We start from the raw sequence: 20328 nt of genomic DNA on the forward strand, positions 1-20328 counted from the left end.
AACTCATCACTCCATTTGAGTTTAAATGACCCTAAGAGAAATCTTAAATCTATGGCCAGGATCACAGCAGGTATTATTAACTGGCCAGATGAGAGAATCCCATCTAGTAATATCATGAAGATAGAACAGGACTGAACGCTCATCTAAAATAAATTTCCTTGTGAGTATCCCTAGAGAACAGAAATCCACCAAGGTAACCCAGAATTACTAGACACAGGTAATTGGCCACAATAAAACAATTGGATTGCATTTTAAACTAGCATAGAATCGTGTCCATGATAGAAAAATTTGATTAATAGGCATAGGTCCAAGGAATCAAGAAAACATTATAAATGATCATAAAAGTCAAATCAGCATCTTGGGCAAGCTGTCTACTTCTGATGTCATCTTCTTCTTAACCTAGTGTAGTGTAGTTTCCTCCTTTTGAGCATTGTTTTAATCTGAGTTTGAGGTCAGCAGGCCTCTCTATAGACCAGTACAGCTTAGGGGCCTTTTGGAAGTGGGAGTTAACCCAAGAGTCAATTTCCCTTCAATTTCACTGGGCATGAGCTAGTTAAGAGTTCCTGATAGAAAAGTCCTTCCATCCAGGTTGGAGACAGTTCCTTAAATTATATCTTCTTCCAGTCTTGATTGAAGGTCATGTGTGAGGCACCTGATCTTCATTTAAAGACAGATTACAGAGATAAGCTTCAGAAACAACCCTAGAGTGTCCTTTAATAATTCAATTTTATGTTAATATACCCTAACAGCAAAGAACCACCAAGGAAATGAGTCTTAGTAGATACAGAACTCCATTAACAAACTGGGATTCAACATTCATTGAAACATCTCTTTCTACCTAAAATCACCGTCATTTTTACCAAATATAACCCAATTGAGACCTGTTTGTAATATGGGTTTGCTCTCAATAAACTTGGCCTGATGACTTATATAACCATAATTGGTCATAGACTTTTTTGCTTTGCTGAGACTGTTATAGCATTTCAGACTGAACTTTTAAAATAAGAGCTTTCAGGACTAGGAAAGTCATGCCAAAGGCTTATCACAGATTTTGCCTAACAGATCTAAGTAAACTCCTCCCTTCTCAAGGTCTCCAAAATTCCTTGAGATTTCTGTACCTGTTATTGAGATAATCTTCCTAACTTATCTGATAAATTTACTGGAAACTAAGGGTTTCCAAGCTCTGGAGGGTTCAGATAGAGAGAAAATATTAAATGTTTCAATTTGTTTATAAAATATAATTTTACCAAATTACTGTCATAATTCGAGGGGAAGGTTTTTTTACACCTGGAAAACACAGATTCAAATCAGTAATTTTTTCAGAGAGAAACCATAAAACTTATAAGCATATTCACCAGTTCATTCAGTCCTTTTGTTAAACTTTGTGAAGTCATCAGTTTTCTATTAGAATTTTTACACAGTTCAGAAACTGGTATTTATCCAAAAATCCTTTTTATAAATCTTCTTGAAGAGGCAAAACTTGGTTGGTGCTATGACAATATTTTGAGATAGTAACTAGAATTATGCCTGGTAACATTTTACCCAAACATATCATAATTTGAGGAACTTTATACAGTTTCTAGTGTATCTATATTAATAACATTTACCATACAATATAACCTGAGACTTATTGCTAACTTGAGAATATCTTCCATGTAATTCTATATACAAAATGAACCTATTAGTGTAATATCTCTCTCTGGGATGTTGCAGGGCCCTCTGAAGCATCCCAAAGTTAGCTAGAAATCTTCTTCATTAGAATGATTTAGGAAGTTTTGTGAATAAATATCAAAAAGTTTTAGAACACTTAGTCAGATGGGATTATAGGTCAGTGTGAAACAATACTTAGCGAAAACTTAGCCAAAGTAACAATAAGGGATTTCAGAACAGATCATTTACGAGATAAAGAAACTTAAATCTATGATCAGTTCAGTTCAGTTCAGTCACTCAGTGTCCATCTCTTTGAGACCCCCATGAACCGCAGTGCACCAGGCCTCCCTATCCATCACCAACTCTTGGAGTCCACCCAAACCCACGTCCATTGAGTCGGTGATGCCATCCAACCATCTCATCCTCTGTCATCCCCTTCTCTTCCTGCCCTCAATCTTTCCCAGCATCAGGGCCTTTTCACACCAGGTGGCCAAAGTATTGGAGTTTCAGCTTCAACATCAGCCCTTCCAATGAACACCCAGGACTGATCTCCTTTAGGATGGACTGATTGGATCTCCTAGCAGTCCAAGGGACTCTCAAGAGTCTTCTCCAGGGGGCAGTTCTAGGATGGCGGAGGAATAGGATGGGGAGGCCACTTTCTCCCCCACAAATTCATCAGAAGAACATTTGAACACTGAGTAAATTCCACAAAACAACTTCTGAATGCCGGCAGAGAACATCAGGCACCCAGAAATGCAGACCATTGTCTTCCAAAGGAGGTAGGAAAATATATAAAAGAAAAAAAGTGAGACAAAAGAGGTAGGGACAGAGCTCCATCCTGGGAAGGGAGTCTTAAAAAAAAGAAGTTCCAAACACCAGGAAACACTCTCACTGCCGAGTCTGTGGTGAGCCTTGGAACCACAGAGGGCAACATAACTGGGAAGAAAAATAAATAAATAATTAAAACCCACAGATTATGTGCCCAACAGTAACTCCCCCAGCAGAGAAGCAGTACAGACGCCTGCATTTGCCAAAAGCAAGGAGGGGCTGGGCAGGGAGGCGTGGGCTGCATTGCTTAGAGTAAGGACCGGGCCTGAATACCCCGAGGGCAATCTGAGGGAACTAACTTGGGCTAGCAAACCAGACTGCAGGATAGCCACCACGTGAAAAGCCCTAACCTAAGACACTGCCAGGCCTGCTCACAGAACAAAGGACTGAGCAGAGCTAACAGGCTGTAGACCATCCCCCTCTGGTGACAGGGAGCCAGAGCCAGAAGGGGGCAATCGCGGCCCCAGAGAGGCATTATCTACCAAACTGCAAGCAGGCTTCGTTGCTAATTAAGACATCTTGGGATTCTGGACGATCAACATCCGCCTGAGAAGGTGCACCAGTTGTACACCCTGAAAACCAAGCAGCAGGAACGGGGGAGGCGATAAGCCGCAGCGACCGCGCTCGGCAAACACCTGGTCACCTGAGCTGCTCGGACCTGGGAAGGGCACAAAACACAGGCCCAACTGACTCTGCGCTTCTGAGGACTACCTGAGTACCTGAACCTGAGCGGCTTAGACCTGGGAAGTGCAAACAACCCACTGCTGGCCTCAGACAGTTCCCGGCAAGCAACTTAGAGCCTAAGCAGTGTTGACAGGGAAAGCACAGACTCCGTGAGCGGGGGCAAACCCAGTGTGGCTGAGACACTGTGAGCACACACCAGTGTTATTTGTTTGCAGCATCCCTCCCTCCCCACAGCACGACTGAACAAGTGAGCCTAAAATAGTGTCCACCACCTCCCCTTGTGTCAGGGGGCAAATTAGCCACTGAAGAGACCAGCAAACAGAAGAAGCTAAACCAGAGGGAACCTCCTTGGAAGTGACAGGAGCAATAGATTAAAACCCTGTAGTTAACACCAACTACATAGGAAGGGGCCTATAGATCTTGAGAAATATAAGCCAGATCAAGGAACTATCCGAAGATGAACTGATCCCACACTGCCCACAACAACAGCAGAGAAAGTCTTAGATATATTTTTACTATTTTTACTATCATTCTTTATTTTTTATTAATTTAAAAAATTTTAAGTCCTCTATTACTCCTTTAATTTTCATTTTTATAACCTACTATTACTTTGCAAAAAAAAGACACCTTATTTTTTAAAACAAACTTCATATATATTTATATTTTATAATTTGTGTGACTTTTTTCCCTTTAATATTGTATTTTTGAAAATCCAAACTCTAGATTTTTAATCTGTGCTTTTTGGTATTTGTTATCAATTTTGTACCTTTAAGAACCTAATCTTCAGTACCCATTTTTACTTGGGAGCAAGATTACTGGTTTGACTGCTCTCTCCCCCTTTAGACTCTTTTTCTCCACCAGGTCGCCTCTATCTCCTTCCTCCCCCTTCTCTTCTCTACCCAACTCTGTGAATCTCTTTGTGTGTTCCAGATCGTGGAGAATACTTAGGGAACTGATTACTGGCTGGATCTGTCTCTCTCCTTTGGATTCCCCCCTTTATCCTCCTCGCCACCTCTGTCTCCTTCCTCCTTCTTCTCTTCTCTGTATAACTCCGTGAACATCTCTGAGCAGTCCAGACTGTGGAGCGCACATAAGGAAGTGATTACTGGCTAGCTTGCTCTCTCCTCTTTTGATTTCACTGCATCTCATTCAGGTCACCTCTATCTCCCTCCTCCCTATTCTCTTCTCCATATAACTCTGTGAGCCTCTCTGGGTGTCCCTCACTGTGGAGAAACTTTTTCATCTTTAACCTAGATGTTTTATCAATAGTGCTGTATAGATGGAGAAGTCTTGAGGCTACTGTAAAAATAAGACTGAAAACCAGAAACAGGAGGCTTAAGTCCAAATCCTGAGAACACTAGAGAACTCCTGACTCCAGGGAGCATTAATTGACAGGAGCTCATCAAATGCCTCCATACCTACACTGAAACCAAGCACCACCCAAAGGCCAACAAGTTCCAGAGCAAGACATACCATGCAAATTCTCCAGCAGCACAGGAACACAGCCCTGAGCGTCAATATACAGGCTCCCCAAAGTCATTCCAAACCCATCGACATCTCATAACTTATTACTGGACACTTCATTGCACTCCAGAGAGAAGAAATCCAGCTCCACCCACCAGAACACCGACACAAGCTTCCCAAACAAGGAAACCTTGACAAGCCACCCATAGAACCCCACCCACAGTAAGGAAACTCCACAATAAAGAGAACTCCACAAACTGCCAGAATACAGAAAGGCCACCCCAAATACTGCAATATAAACAAGATGAAAAGACAGAGGAATACCAAGCAGGTAAAGGAACAGGATAAATGTCGATCAAACCAAAAGAGAAAGAATGTCCATCAAACCAAAAAAAGAGGAAGAGATAGGGAATCTACCTGGTAAAGAATTCCCAATGATGATGAGAAAATGATCCAAAATCTTGAAAAGAAAATGGAATCATAAATAAATAGCCTGGAGACAAGGATTGAGAAGATGCAAGAAAGGTTTAACAAGGACATGGAAGTGTCATGCGAGTGTATGTTCCTCGGTTCTTTGTCTCGTCACAACAAAGATTTGGAGCAACAGACATTAAAGCCCTCAGCGCGTCACAGCTCTCAGGTCTTGGACAAACCATGCTACAGCTCTTAGACAAATCAGTGTTACAGCTCCATTTTATTTAGAAGATAGCAGGAGAATCCAAGACTCGAAGAGAAGAGAGTGGAGGAGCGCACGCACGCGCGCGAGAGAGAGTCCGTGAGAAAGCATTTTGGCTCCTCCTTTTATACGTTTTTTCCTCTACCTGGGCCTGCCCTATGCAAATTGGGCTTAGCCAGGAGTGCTGTTTGTTCTGCCTGAAGTCTTCACTCTGGTCCTCGGACCTTCCTTTGACCTTGTCTTTTAGTCACCGCCATTTTGGACTCCTTTTCCCTATTCTACCTACCTAACATTCCCCCCTCAAGAGATGGGAGGCCCAATTCTTTGGGAATAGGGGCGTTGAGGTCTTTCTGGCTACTTCCTGCTGAACTGGGATGGTGAGGGGCGTTGGGCCTCCCCCTCTTGCTAGTCTCAAGCCTCAGAGTCCTTATAGCGGTGTCCAAGGGTGTGTGATATTTTCCGTGGTCAGCTGTAGTTTTATATCTTTGTTGAACTGGCACTGCATGTTGTAGCTGGTTGACCTGGGCAGAGACAAAACAGGTTAGACAATTGACAGTACATGGAATAATCATCACAGTACATAGGCATCATCAATATAACATAACAAGGACTAGCAGGGACATTGGTCAATTTTAAATTCACATCGCCAGGATAGCTCAAGTCCCTCCTTGTTCAGGGATCAAAAGATTTATCTCCTGTCTGTCTTGGAGCACAATCTCTGTCAAACTGTGTTGGCTCCTTAGAGTTATCCTGAGAAATCTTATCCCCAGAAACCAGATTTTGGGGGTGTTCATTAGAATGACACTCATTGGTAGTCCTGAATAGGTATCTGAGAGCTCCCAGGGGCTCACAGGTGTATTGAGTGTCTTCTGTTTGATTCCATGGCTTGACTCATGAGTAGGGAATCCAGGAGTCATGTTCTGGTACCTTGACTGCTGTGGGGGTAGAAAGTATTACAGGGTAGGGGCCCTTCCATGTGGACTGGAGTTGAGCCTTTGGGGACCCATCTTTCCAGACTTTAATTAGGACTTGAGTTCCTGGAGCATATAGTGGTGACTCTTTAGAATCTTTTGGGTCCTGGTTCATACCCCACAAGCGTATACCCTGTTGGAATTGCCCAGTGGCTATGGTATAAGACTGGAGGGTCTGAACCTCTGGATCTAGGAAGAGGTCATTGACATAAACAAAAGGTCTCCCATATAGCATCTCATAAGGACTAAGACCAACCTGTTCCTTAGGGGCAATGCGGGTATGGAGGAGAGCTATTGGTAAAGCCTCCTTCCATCCCTGGGAAGTCTCCTGGGTTATTTTTTTATCGCTGATTTTAAGAATTGATTGGCTCTTTCTATTTTTCCTGAAGATCGAGGCCTCCAGGCACAATGGAGATAATAAGTAATGCCCAATGCTTTTGAGACTCCTTGGGTGACCTTAGAAGTAAATGATGTCCCATTGTCAGTTTGTAATGACCTGGGCAGACCAAATCTTGGAATGATTTCATGGAGCAGTTTTTTTACCACCTCCTCAGGCTTCTCGGTCCGGGTGGGAAAGCCTTCAATCCATCCTGTGAATGTATCTCTCATAACTAATAGGTATTTATACCCTTGAGAAACTGGCATCTGGGTGAAGTCCATCTGCCAGTCCTCTCCTGGGTAGGCCCCACGTCATTGGATGGTCTGGGCCAGCTGGGGTCTTCGAGCTCATTGGGGGTTGTTTAATTGGCAAGTGGGACAAGAGGAGACCACCTGTCTTATAGTTGTTTGGAGGCCTGTTCCTCTGAAGGACCTTCCTAGTAATCTTTGGAGGGCCTTTTCTCCTAAATGAGTAGTGGCATGTAAGGAGTTAACCAACTTCCATTGGAGGTTTCCAGGCAGAAAAAGGAGTCCCTCCTTTTGGAACCACCCCATATGATCTTCTTGAAAGCCCTCGCTCTTAGCTTTAAGAGTCTCACCTTCAGTATATGAAGGAGTTTCTGGCAAATTAGTCTGTGGAACTAAGGTGGCAATCTCTATTAGGTCATGGTTCTGTAATGCTGCTCTCTTAGCTGCCTGATCAGCTGCTTGGTTCCCTCGTGCCACTTCCGTGTTCCCTTTTTGGTGTCCTTTACAGTGGGAGACTGAAACCTCAGTGGGCAGATGGACTGCCTCCAAGAGTTGAAGAATCTGATCACCATATTTGATTGGGGACCCTTAGGTGGTCAAGTGGCCCCTTTCTTTCCAAATAGTCGCATGTGCATGTAGCACCAGAAAGGCATACTTGGAGTCAGTGTAAATGGCTATTCTTTTTCCTTTTCCCAGCTCTAAAGCTCGAGTCAGGGCTATGAGCTCAGCTAATTGGGCTGAAGTACCTGGTGGCAGAGGCTTAGCCTCTATGGTCTCAAAATTGGAGACTACTGCATACCCGGCTCTTCTTTTTCCATCCAAGACAAAGCTGCCTCCATCAGTGTACCAGATTTCCTCAGGATTGGTCAGAGGATCTTCTGACAATCCCTCTCGGGGTATTGTCCAGTGGTCCAAGGTTTCTAGACAAGAGTGAAAGGGGAGAGAGCCCTCGGGGGATAGGCAGGAGGGTGGCTGGGTTAAGAACCTCACAAGGGGATATAGTGAGGCCTGGGTTTTCCATCAGCATTACTTGATATCTGAAGATTCTTTGATCAGACATCCATAAATGGCCTCTCCCATTTAGGAGTTGTTTTACTTGGTGGCTGGTAAAAATAGTTAGTTTGCCCCCAAAGGAGAGTTTTAAAGCATCTTTTATCATGATTGCAATAGCTGCAAGATTTCAAAGGCAGGGGGGCCAACCTCGGGAAGTTGGATCGAGCCTCTTGGATAAGTAAGCTACAGGCTGGGGCTCAGATCCCAGCCTTTGAGTTAACACTCCCAAGGCTATTCCCTCTCTTTCATGGACATAAAGTTGGAATGCTTTTTCTGGGTCTGGCAACCTCAAGTCTGGTGCCTGAGTTAAGGCCTGTTTTAGTGTAGCTCTGCCTTCTTTTGAGGAGTTCCCCACATCAGTGGGATTGAATCATCTCGTCCCTTTAAGCTTTCATATAAAGGCTGGGCAATTAGACCATAATTGGGTATCCAGATTCTACAATAACCAGTTAGCCCTAGGAAAGCTCGCAATTGTTTTCGAGTCGTGGGGGAGGGCAACTGGAGGATTCCTTGTACCCGATCAGAGGACAGCCTCCTGGACCCGTGCGTAATCTGAACTCCCAGGTAAGTGACCTTTGTCTCCACCATCTGTGCCTTAGCACGGGAGACTTTATATCCCCTTTCTGCCAAGCTTAGAACCTGAATTGCATGTCGATGGGCACTTTTCTCATCTGGAGAGCAGATTAGTAGGTCATCTACATATTGTAATATTTTCCCATTAGGTCCCAGGTCCAGATCTAGGAGGTCCTGGGTAAGGGCCTGTCCAAACAGGTGGGGGCTATCTCTGAACCCCTGAGGTAATACTGTCCAAATCATCTGTTGGTGTTTTTCTCCTGGGGCCTCCCACTCAAAGGCAAAAGGCATTGGGATTCTTTAGCCAGTGGTATGCAAAAAAATGCATCTTTGAGATCCAAGACTGTAAACCACTTGGCACTGGGTGGGATTTTTCCCAAGATTACATAGGGATTGGGTACTGTGGGGTGGAGGGGGACTACAGCTTCATTTATGATCTGGAGATCTTGAACCAGTCGCCAGGTTCCGTCTTTTTTCTTTACTGAGAGGATTGGGGTGTTACATTGCGAACTGGTGGGGACCAATAACCCACAAGCAAGGAATTTATTTATTAAAGGCTGTAGTCCCTCCCGAGCCTCTATTTTGAGATTGTTTCCAATTAGGAAACCGAGTGGGATCTCGGAGGACAATGATGACCGGTTCAGCTTGGTGGGCTCGTCCAGGAATCCCCTGGTCCCACACCTGGGGGTTAATTTTGTCTTCCCGTAGTTTTTGGTCCCTCTATATTGAAGGTGTAATGGGTTCTTCAGTAGTAACCAGGAGCTGTAGAGCTCTAGGGGCTGAAAAACCTCCCATCACAAGGGTGGTACCCAGTTTAGTGAGTATATTTCTTCCCAATAAGGGGGTAGGACACTCAGGGACCACCAGAAACTGGTGGGAAAATATTTGTCCATCCCAGCAACAAAGAAGTGCTTGGGTGAATCTTTTAGTAGTTGCTTTTCCTGTAGCACCCAAAATGGTACAGGTTTGGGAAGAGAAGTCTCCGGAGTAGGAGATCAGGACAGAGTAGGTAGCCCCTGTGTCAACCAAGAAATTCTCGGACCTACCTGCCACATCCAGTTGCACCCTTGGCTCCAGCCCCGTGATGGTTATCTGTGACAGGCGGGCTGGCTGGAGCGGGCCGCTTCAGTCCTCTTGAACCATCGTGAGGGTAGGCTTGGCACTTGACCTTGAGGCTCTTGGGTCCCGAGGGCAGAGTGCCGCCCAATGTCCCAGTTGATGGCACTTGTGGCAAGCCGTTCTAGGAGACTTGTCACGGTTTGGACACTCTTTGGCCCAAAGCCTTGCCTGTCTACAGATCAGGCATCTGTCTCGTGTCTTGTCCCTCAAGGACTCGGGGTTTGCCATCAGGCTTCTCTGGAGGGCGGCCAGCATCTGGGCATGCCTTGTCTCTTTCTTTCTCTCCTTTCCTGGGCCTTGGCCTCCTTCTCCTGTTCCCTGTTATAAAAGGTATTGGTGGCTGTCTGGACCATCTCATCTAAAGAGGCAGCAGGGTCCTGCTGTTGTAGCTGCTGTAACTTAATTCTGATATCTGATGCACATTGGGACAGGAATTTGTCCTTTAAAATCACCCGTCTCTCGTAAGAGTCTAAGTCCAGGTTGGTAAACTTTTGGAGTGCCTCTTTTAGCCTCTCCAGAAAGGCAACAGGGTTCTTGTTGGGCTCCTGAGTTATTGCTGAGACCCGGGCATAGCTAATTACTTTTTGTTGGGCTACTTTCAGTCCTGCCTTCACACAGATTAGAAAATGATCTCTTTCCCAGATGTGCTCAGGGTCATTATAATTCCAATTAGGATCGGAGGAGGGGACTGCAGTTTCCCCTCCTGAGTATCTATCACTCGACATGTGGAGCCCTGTTGCATACCTCCGGGCTTCCTTTAAGACCCTGGTATGCTCAGGATCAGATAAAGTTTTACTAAATATGACCATGATGTCTTTCCATGTCAAGTCAAAGGCCAAGGTAATATGTTGGAATGTATCTATATATTTGCCCGGGTCATCTGTATAGCTTCCCAGGTCTTGTTTGATCTGCCTTAGTTCTAAGAGGGAGAAGGGCTTATGGACCCGGGTTGGTCCAGATTCTCCTCCAGTTTTAACTAAGGGACATACTCAAGCTGTCTTTTGTGGAGGAGGTGCTCCCGGATATGGAGGCACATTTGGGTACGAGGAAGGAGCACCAGGCAACTCGGGAGCTGTGGGAGGTGAGCCTACACGAGGGGGTTCTTTTTCTTGGTTGCCTGTGCCTAACACCATTTGCCTAGTGGGCTCACTTTTAGGGCGTACTACAATCCCATACTTAAGACAGAGTTCCTTCATATCTCTTAGTCGGAAGAAAATTTGGATACAGGGGATCTCTGTCCATTTCCCTTGTCTTTTGCAGAATAATTTTAATTGCAGGATGGGATTGTAATTTAGACAAGGCTGTGGTCCTAGTGCGATTAGATTGACTAGTTTTCTGTGAGTATGGTTTCAGTGTGTTTGCCCTCTGATGCCCTCTTGCAACACCTACTGTCTTACTTGGGTTTCTTTTACCTTGGGCGTGGGGTATCTCTTCACGGCTGCTCCAGCAAAGCACAGCCATTGCTCCTTACCTTGGACGAGGGGTATCTCCTCACTGCCGCCCTTCCTGACCTTCAATGTGGGATAGCTCCTCTAGGCCCTCCTGTGCCCGCGCAGACATGGCTCCTTGGATGAGGGGTTGCTCCTCCCCGCCACCACCCTTGGCCTCGGGCTTAGGGGCGTGGGGTAGCTCCTCCCGCCTGTCGCCCCTGGCCTCGGGCATGGGTTGCTCCTCCCGGCCACTGCCCCTGGCCTTGGGCGTGGGGTAGCTCCTCTTCCAACAACACAAGAGAAGACTCTATACATGGACATCACCAGATGGTCAACACCAAAATCAGATTGATTATATTCTTTGCAGCCAAAGATGGAGAAGCTCTATACAGTCAGCAAAAACAAGACCAGGAGCTGACTGTGGCTCAGACCATGAACTCCTTATTGCCAAATTCAGACTTAAATTGAAGAAAGTAGGGAAAACCACTAGACTATTCAGGTATGACCTAAATCAAATCCCTTATGATTATACAGTGGAAGTGAGAAATATATTTAAGGGACTAGATCTGATAGATAGAGTGCCTGATGAACTATGAAATGAGGTTTGTGACATTGTACAGGAGACAGGGATCAAGACCATTCCCATAGAAAAGAAATGCAAAAAAAAAAAAAGAAAAGAAATGCAAAAAGCAAAATGGCTGTCTGGGGAGGCCTTACAAATAGCTGTGAAAAGAAGAGAAGTGAAAAGCAAAGGAGAAAAGGAAAGATATAAACATCTGAATGCAGAGTTCCAAAGAATAGCAAGAAGAGATAAGAAAGCCTTCATCAGCAATCAATGCAAAGAAATAGAGGAAAACAACAGAATGGCAAACACTAGGGATCTCTTCAAGAAAATCAGAGATACCAAAGGAACATTTGATGCAAAGATGAGCTCGATAAAGGACAGAAATGATATGGACCTAACAGAAGCAGAAGATATTAAGAAGAGATGGCAAGAATACACAGAAGAACTGTACAAAAAAGATCTTCATGACCCAGATAATCATGATGGTATGATCACTGACCTAGAGCCAGACATCATGGAATGTGAAGTCAAATGGGCCTTAGAAAGCATCACTACGAACAAAGCTAGTGGAGGTGATGGAATTCCAGTTGAGCTATTCCAAATCCTGAAAGATGATGCTGTGAAAGTGCTGCACTCAATATGCCAGCAAATTTGGAAAACGCAGCAGTGGCCACAGGACTGGAAAAGGTCAGTTTTCATTCCATTCCCAAAGGAAGGCAATGCCAAAGAATGCTCAAACTACCACACAGTTGCACTCATCTCACACGCTAGGAAAGTAATGCTCAAAATTCTCCAAGCCAGGCTTCAGCAACATGTGAACCGTGAACTTCCTGATGTTCAAGCTGGTTTTATAAAAGGCAGAGGAACCAGAGATCAAATTGCCAACATCCACTGGATCATGGAAAAAGCAAGAGAGTTCCAGAAAAGCATCTATTTCTGCTTTATTGACTATGCCAAAGCCTTTGTGTGGATCACAATAAACTGTGGAAAATTCAAAAGAGATGGGAATACCAGAAAACCTGAACTGCCTCTTGAGAAATGTGTATGCAGGTCAGGAAGCAACAGTTAGAACTAGACATGGAACAATAGTCTGGTTCCAAATAGGAAAAGGAGTTCGTCAAGGCTGTATATTGTCACCCTGTTTATTTAACTTATATGCAGAGTACATCATGAGAAATGCTGGGCTGGAAGAAACACGAGCTGGAATCAAGATGGCTGGGAGAAATATCAATAACCTCAGATATTCAGATGACACCACCCTTATGGCAGAAAGTGAAGAGGAACTCAAAAGCCTCTTGATGAAAGTGAAAGAGGAGAGAGAAAATGTTGGCTTAAAGCTCAACATTCAGAAAATGAAGATCATGGCATCCAGTCCCACCACTTCATGGGAAATAGGTAGGGAAACAGTGGAAACAGTGTCAGACTTTATTTTTCTGGGCTCCAAAATCACTGTAGATTGTGACTGCAGCCATGAAATTAAAAGACGCTTACTCCTTGGAAGGAAAGTTATGACCAACCTAGATAGTATATTGAAAAGCAGAGACATTACTTTGCCAACAAAGGTTCGCCTAGTCAAAGCTATGGTTTTTCCTGTGGTCATGTATGGATGTGAGAGTTGGACTGTGAAGAAGGCTGAGCGCCAAAAATTGATGCCATTGAACTGTGGTGTTGGAGAGGACTCTTAAGAGTCCCTGAGTCCCTTGGACTGCAAGGAGATCCGATCAGTCCATTCTGAAAGAGATCAGCCCTGGGATTTCTTTGGAAGGAATGATGCTAAAGCTGAAACTCCAGTACTTTGGCCACCTCATGTGAAGAGTTGACTCATTGGCAAAGACTCTGATGCTGGGAGGGATTGGGGGCAAGAGGAGAAGGGGACGACAGAGGATGAGATGGCTGGATGGCATCGCTGACTCGATGGACGTGAGTCTCAGTGAACTCTGGGAGCTGATGATGGACAGGGAAGCCTGGTGTGCTGCGATTCATGGAGTTGCAAAGAGTCAGGCATGACTGAGAACTAACAGAACTAACTAACTGAACTAATATAACAATCAAGTATCTTGCCTGAGGACAGTCTCTGGATTATACTTTCTGGCTAATTCTGTTATCTTAAAATGTAAATTATGGGAGTAGGTCTGGTGAGGTCTTTACAACCTCCAGACATTCTTTGGATTCATTGGAGAGTATATAACTTCATTGTTAACACAAGCAAGGGGGTACTCTTTCTGCCCCCTTCTGATGCCTATGTCAGAAGCTTTCTATACCTCCTTTATACTTTAATAAAACTTTATTACACAAAAGCTCTGGGCGATCAAGCCTCGTCTCTGGCCCTGGATTGAATTCTCTTCTGGGGGCCAAGAATCCTGGTGTCTTCACCTGATTCAACAACAACCTTTCATTTACAGTGAGCAATTCCCACATTAGCTCAAACAGTTTATACCAGATGTCTGTGCACTCAAACCAAAAGAACAAAACCAAACTGAAGCAGAATTTCACCAGCCAGGAGTCACACTCCAAATGAAACAAAAGACAAAGAGATGCCCAGGAATCAAAAGCCAAGTGGCAAGAGTGCCCCCAAAATGTGGTAAAGTGATGCCCAGAAATCAAAAACCAAATGCCATAAATGTCAAACGTGACGTCCCAGTTTGACTAGACCTGAGACCTGGCAAAGTCAGTGCTAGCAGCCTTTTTAGTTTTGGTATAATTTCAAGCATTTTCTCGTTGATTTTCTGTGAAGAAGTTACTCTATCATTTCCTGTTTTAGAAGCTTCTAGATACCAGCCAAAGTAAGCACACCGACCTTTTCAAATTGTGCATGCAAAAAAATATCAATTTCGGAATATCAAAAGAACCCCAATTTGACCATTTTAGGTTGAGATCTCCTTCAGTATAATTTCTCCAATTAACTAGTGCTCCGTATGTATTGTACATGAATCTGGCTGGAGTGTTAGTCACACGCTGGTCTTTCTGATACCCCTTTGTTTCTGTTTTTGAGAGATTCTGTTTCCCATTTTAAGCTGAATTTGTCAGGGAGAAAACTCACTAGTGAACTTGTGTAGTGGGCCCATGTGCTTCTTGTGAGCTTAACTTCTCCAGGAGTCACCCCAGACTCGTTTCAGCTTGTCTTATGTGTCTCGGATTCTGCCTCCAGCAATCTAAGGCCACCATGGCTGCTCAGGTTGCTGAATGGCCAGTTCTCATGTGTGACCCCTGGATGAGCAAGCATTTTAATTAATGTGTGGGTTTCCCTATGGGACCACTGCATGGTATGAGGAGTAGGCCTGGACCACTCCCATGAATTTCTCAGTCACCTGAGAAAACCAAAACCGACCAGGAGGAGTCTTGTCTTTTTTGTTCAGAGCAAAGCTCTCATGTATTTTCCTCACTTTTATCCTGACAAATTCTATAAAGGCAGTCAAATTGAGGGAAAGTGTCAGATCAGCCTTTTACTTAACCACTCAGTCAAGACCATACAGTCCCCTACAATGGAGTGACCTGAGAATCTTTCAGCCGAGACCCGAGTATTCCTTGATTTTTTCCAATCAACACCCCCCTACTCAGTACCTTTCCACTGGGTGGGCAATTCTCCTGGCATCTTTCAGCCAGCCCCCCACCCAGTATCTTTTGACTGGAATTTTTTGACTGGAATTCCTCAGTATCTTTCTACCGAGCCCCACTCACTGTCTAGACCATAATTGGGTAGTCCTTGGATGTTTGACCCAAGTCGTGCCCCCCTCCCCACCAGTACGTTCCTACTAGGAGGTGGCAGGTAACCTGCTCCACCGCCAAATAAAACTCAGAATCTCAACCAATATGTGAGATTCAAAAACCAGGAGAGACTTACTCAAATTCGTCAGCACTCCCCAAGGATGCTGATGGGCGCAAGGGGCCACTGCTGGTACCAAAGCTCTGGTTCCTCGTGGAGTCCAGTCGAAGAAAGGAAGTCCACTCTGGGTCCCTTCATGGTCACCATAACTGTCGACTAAAAGAAAAAGATATACAACTTGAGAGCTGAAAGTTTTATTTGGAGCAAAATGCAGACTGCAGCCGGGGAGGCAGCATCTCAAATAGCTCTGAGAGACTGCTCCAAAGTGGCAGTGGGGGAAAGTCAATATATAAGGTTTTGGTGAAGGGGGAGTTCAATGCCATGAAGCACTCAATTTGCAAAAGGATTTTTGTTAGTCATGAGGGTCTGATGTCACCATGAAGGAAGTTAGTGCTTCTCTAGATATGAGGAGATACAAGGACTAAGAGGATAAAATTTGTTCCTAAAAACATCCAACTATCTAAAGACCTGTCCCACCCGATTCCCTGGAGCACAGAGTGCCTCACTCCACCCTGAACTCCCTCAGGGGTTGCTGAAGGTCAATAGCTACAGCAGCATGGTCTTCAATCTCCATAGAGGCAGATGGCAAACGCCTTTGCTGTTCAGTCACTGGCAATGCAATGCAATTGCACTGGGAAGTGCAATTTGTAGTTGACAGTCAGAATGATCGGCTAAAGACAACCCAGAAGCTAATCCCATCACCAGAAAACAGAAGACTGTGGCAGAGCAATTCTCCTGGGTTCCCTTACCTACTGGTCTCTGCCCAGGCGCCCTTTCCAATAAAATCGTGTGCTCTGTCAGCACATTTGTATCCTCACACAATTCATTTCCGAGTGTTAGACAAGAGCCCACTTTCGGGCCCTGGAAGGGGACACCCTTCCGGCAACGCTTTCAGTATTAATTTGGTAGTGTGTGAGATGAGTGCAACTGTGCTGAAGTCTGAACGTTCTTTGACACTACGTTTCTTTGGGATTCGAATGAAAACTGACCTTTTCCATTCCTGTGGCCACTGCTCAGTTTTCCAAATTGGCTGGCATATTGAGTGCAGTACTTTCACAACAACATCTTTTGGGATTTGAAATAGCTCAGCGGGAATTCCATCACCTGCACTAGCTTTGTTCGAGGTGATGTTTTCTAAGGCCCACTTGACTTCACATTCCAGAATGTCTGGCTCTAGGTCAGTGATCACACCATCGTGATTATCTGGGTCATGAAGATCTTTTTCATGTACAGTTCTTCTGTTTATTCTTGCTACTTTTGTATAGCTCTGTGTATTCTTGCCACCTCTTCTTAATACCTCCTGCTTCTGTAGGTCCATACCGTTTCTGTCTTTTGATGTGCCCATCTTTGCATGAAATATTCCCTTGGTATCTCTGATTTTCTTGAAGAGATCTCTAGGCTTTCCCATTCTATTGCTTTCCTCTTTTTCTGCATTGATCACTTAGGATGGCTTTCTTTTCGCTCCTTCTTATTCTTTACAACTCTGCATTCAGATGAATATATCTTTCCTTAATCTCCTTAGCCTGATACTTCTCTTCTTTTCTCAGCTATTTCTAAGGCCTCCTCAGACAACCATTTTGCCTTTTTGCATTTCTTATCCATGGGGATGGTTTTGATCACAGCCTCCTGTACATTGTTACAAACCTCCATCCATAGTTCTTCAGGCACTCTATCAGATCTAATCACTTGAATCTATTTGTCACTTCCACTGTATAATCAAAAGGGATTTGATTTCAGTCATATCTGAATGGTCTAGTGGTTTTCCCCACTTTCTTCCATTTAAGTCTGAATTTTGCAATAAGGATGTCATGATCTGATCCACAGTCAGCTCCCCGTCTTGTTTGTGTTCACTGTATAGATATTCTCCATCTTCGGCTGCAAAGAATATAATCAATCTGATTTGGGTATTGACCATCTGGTGATGTCCACATGTAGAGTCATCTCTTGCATTGTTGGAAGAGGGTATTTGCTTTGACCATGCATTTTCTTGGCAAAACTCTGTTAGCCTTTGCCTTGCTTCATTTTGTACTCCAGGGCCAAACTTGCCTGTTACTCCAGTTTTCCAAGGACAAGTCTTTTACCCCCTGGTTACATTTACTCTTAGATATTTTATTCATTTTCCTGCACTGGCAAATTTCTCTTTCTCACAGTTCATTGTCAGTATATAGAAACACAACAGATTGCTAACTACTAATTTTGAATCCTAATTTATTGATGATGTCAGGGAGTTTTTAGGGTGGTGTCTTTAGGATTTTCTATGTATAGTATGCTGTGGTCTCTGGCTCCAGAACTGTGGCTCTTCAGGGGTTGGTGCTGGCCTGCTGGTAGACAGGGGTATGTGTGTGCATTCAGTCATCCTTTTGCCACCTCAGGGACTATAGCGCACTAGGCTGCTCCATCCATGGAATGTTCCAGGCAAGAGTGCTGCTAGGCAGGGCAGGGTATCAAAGGCTTGCTGCAGGGCCCTGAAGGTGTGGGGAAGGTTCCAAGGCTCTCTGGTATAGGCGGCCTAGTCCTGGGATGGCTGGAGGTTCAAGGGTCTTAAGGCAGCCCGCCTGTTGGTGGGTAAGGCTGTGTCACCACCTGGCCAGCTGCTTGTCCTGAGTTGTCTAAGTACTGGTGCCAACAGGCTGGTAGGACCCAGTGTGAATAAGCTAGAAGGATTCCAAAATGATATTTGCAAGTACCAGTGTCTCTGTGGTAGAACAAGCTCCCCAAAATGGCTGCTGCATCTGTGTCCCCTGGGTGAGCTCCAATCGCCTCCTGCCTCCCTGGGAGGCTTTCCCAAGGTCAACAGGTAGGGCTGACCCAAGCTCATCCCAAATTATTGCTTCTTCCTTGGGTCCTGAAACATGTGAGCTTTTGTGTGCACCCTTTAAGAGAGGAGTCTATTTCCTCCAGGCCTATGGCACTCCTGAAACTAAGTCCTGTGGTCTCCCAAGCCAAATATTCTAGAGGTTTGTCTTCCTGGCACAGAACCCCCAGGGTGGGGAGCCTGATGTAGAGCTTGGACACCTTCCTCCTTTGGGAGAACTTCTGCAGTTGTAACTATTCTCCCCTTTGTGAGTTTCCTGCTCAGGGAGTTATTGGTCTTAACTATACCACATATCTGGCCCTCCTACCCAACTCTTTGTGGCTCCTTCTTTGTAAATTTCATTGTAGATATTTTCTGCCTTCTGTAGGTCTTTCTTTTCAATGGAAGCTCTCTAAGTAGTATAAATTTCATGGAAGGACTTGAGCTAAGGTTCTTCCTTCTCCGGCATCTTGGACACTCCTTCATTAGACTTCTTACATTGTGACTAAGCAATCTCCAAAATGAAATTTTCCTTCAGCCTTCATGAATAGTTTCTACTATGCTACTTCAGTTTTTGCTTTCAACAAAAGCAAAACTCACCATGTAGGACTACAGCAAAATAAAAGCTACTGTCCAGCAAAGGAAATAATCAACAAAATGAAAAGACAGCCTACAGAATGGGAAAAAAATATTTGCAAACCAACTATCTGATAAGGGGTTAATATCCAAAATATATAAAAAACTGATCAAGCTTAACAGCAATAACACAAATAATAAGATTTTAAAATGGGCATAGAATCTCAATAGCCATTTTTCCAAAGAATATATACATATGGCCAACCAATATATGAAAAGGTGCTCAACATCACTAATAATCAGGGAAATGCAAGTCAAAACCACGATAAGATATCCTCTCAAATCTGTTAGAAAGTCTATTATAAAAAGATAAATCATAACAAATGCTGGCAAAGATGTGGAGAAAAGGGAATTTTTGTACACTGCTTATGGAAATGTAAATTAGTACAACCACTTTGGAAAACAGTGTGGAGGTTTCTCAAAAAATTAACACTAGAACTACCATATAATCCAGCCATCCCACTTCTCTGTATATATCTGAAGGAAATGAAATTACTGTCTTGAAGAGATGGCTGTACCTCCATATTCACTGCAACAGTATTCACAATACCGAAGACATGGAGACAATTTAAGTGTCCATTGACAGGTGAATGGTAAAGAAACTGTAGTGTGTGTGTATATGTGTACACATGTGTGCATATACACACAAAGTGGAATATTATTAAGCAATAAAAACAAGGAAATCCTGCCATTTGTGATTATATGAATGGGCTTGGAGGACACTATGCTTAATGAAGTCACACGGAGAAAGACAAATATTCTATGATCTCATTTATATGTAAAATCTGAGAAAAAAGAAAAACCCAAACTCATAGAAACGGACAGTAGATTCGTGGTTTTTGGAGAGGCCAGGAGGAAGAAATGAGTAAATGTGGTCAAAGGGTACAAACTTCCAGTTATAAGATGAACAATTTCTTGCCTATCTAATGTGTAGCATGATGACTATAGTTAACAATACTACATAGAATACATGAAACTTGTTAAAAGATTAAATCTGAAAAGTCCTCACCACACACACACAAAAGGTAGCTATGTGAGGTGATGGCTGTGTTAACTAGCCTTATTTCATGGTAACCATTTCACAATATATGCATATATTAAATCATCACATTGTACACCTTAAACTTACAAAGTGTTAGATGTCAATAACATAGCAATAAAGTTGGGAAAATATAAGGGCTGAATAAAAAAAAAAGACTGTGTCTGGAACTGGCACGGTATCCTTTTCATAGCATCCTACTAGGAGGTGCCAGCCAGAAGCTCATGCGGCAGGGACTGTACAAGGGCACAAATACCAGTTGGTGTGGTCCATTGAGGGCCATCATCAGAATCAGAAAGGCAAAGGAGAAAAGGAAAGATATATCCATGTGAGTGCAGAGTTCCAAAGACTAGCAAGGAGTGATTTAAAAAAAAGCCTTCCTAAGAGATCAATGCA

The 20328-nt window shown here is 44.0% G+C and overlaps 1 long non-coding RNA gene across 2 annotated transcripts; it reads right to left on the reverse strand.

The window, feature by feature from the left end:
- Positions 1–5271: 5271 nt before the first annotated feature.
- On the reverse strand, positions 5272–16125 carry LOC147341269 (uncharacterized). 2 transcript variants are annotated; one of them, XR_015158409.1, is made up of 4 exons: positions 15482–16125; positions 9573–9963; positions 7647–7848; positions 5272–5823 (listed from the first exon to the last, which is right to left on the reverse strand). It is a non-coding gene; the product is annotated as an uncharacterized LOC147341269 (long non-coding RNA). The 2 variants fall into 2 exon arrangements; XR_015158410.1 differs by having other exon boundaries at positions 7647–7820; positions 15482–16123.
- Positions 16126–20328: the final 4203 nt, after the last annotated feature.

The sequence above is a fragment of the Bos grunniens genome, chromosome X, assembly GCF_055505025.1.
Source record: "Bos grunniens cultivar Pamir isolate PY7600 chromosome X, Bosgru_T2T1.0, whole genome shotgun sequence".
Taxonomy (NCBI): Eukaryota; Metazoa; Chordata; class Mammalia; order Artiodactyla; family Bovidae; genus Bos; species Bos grunniens.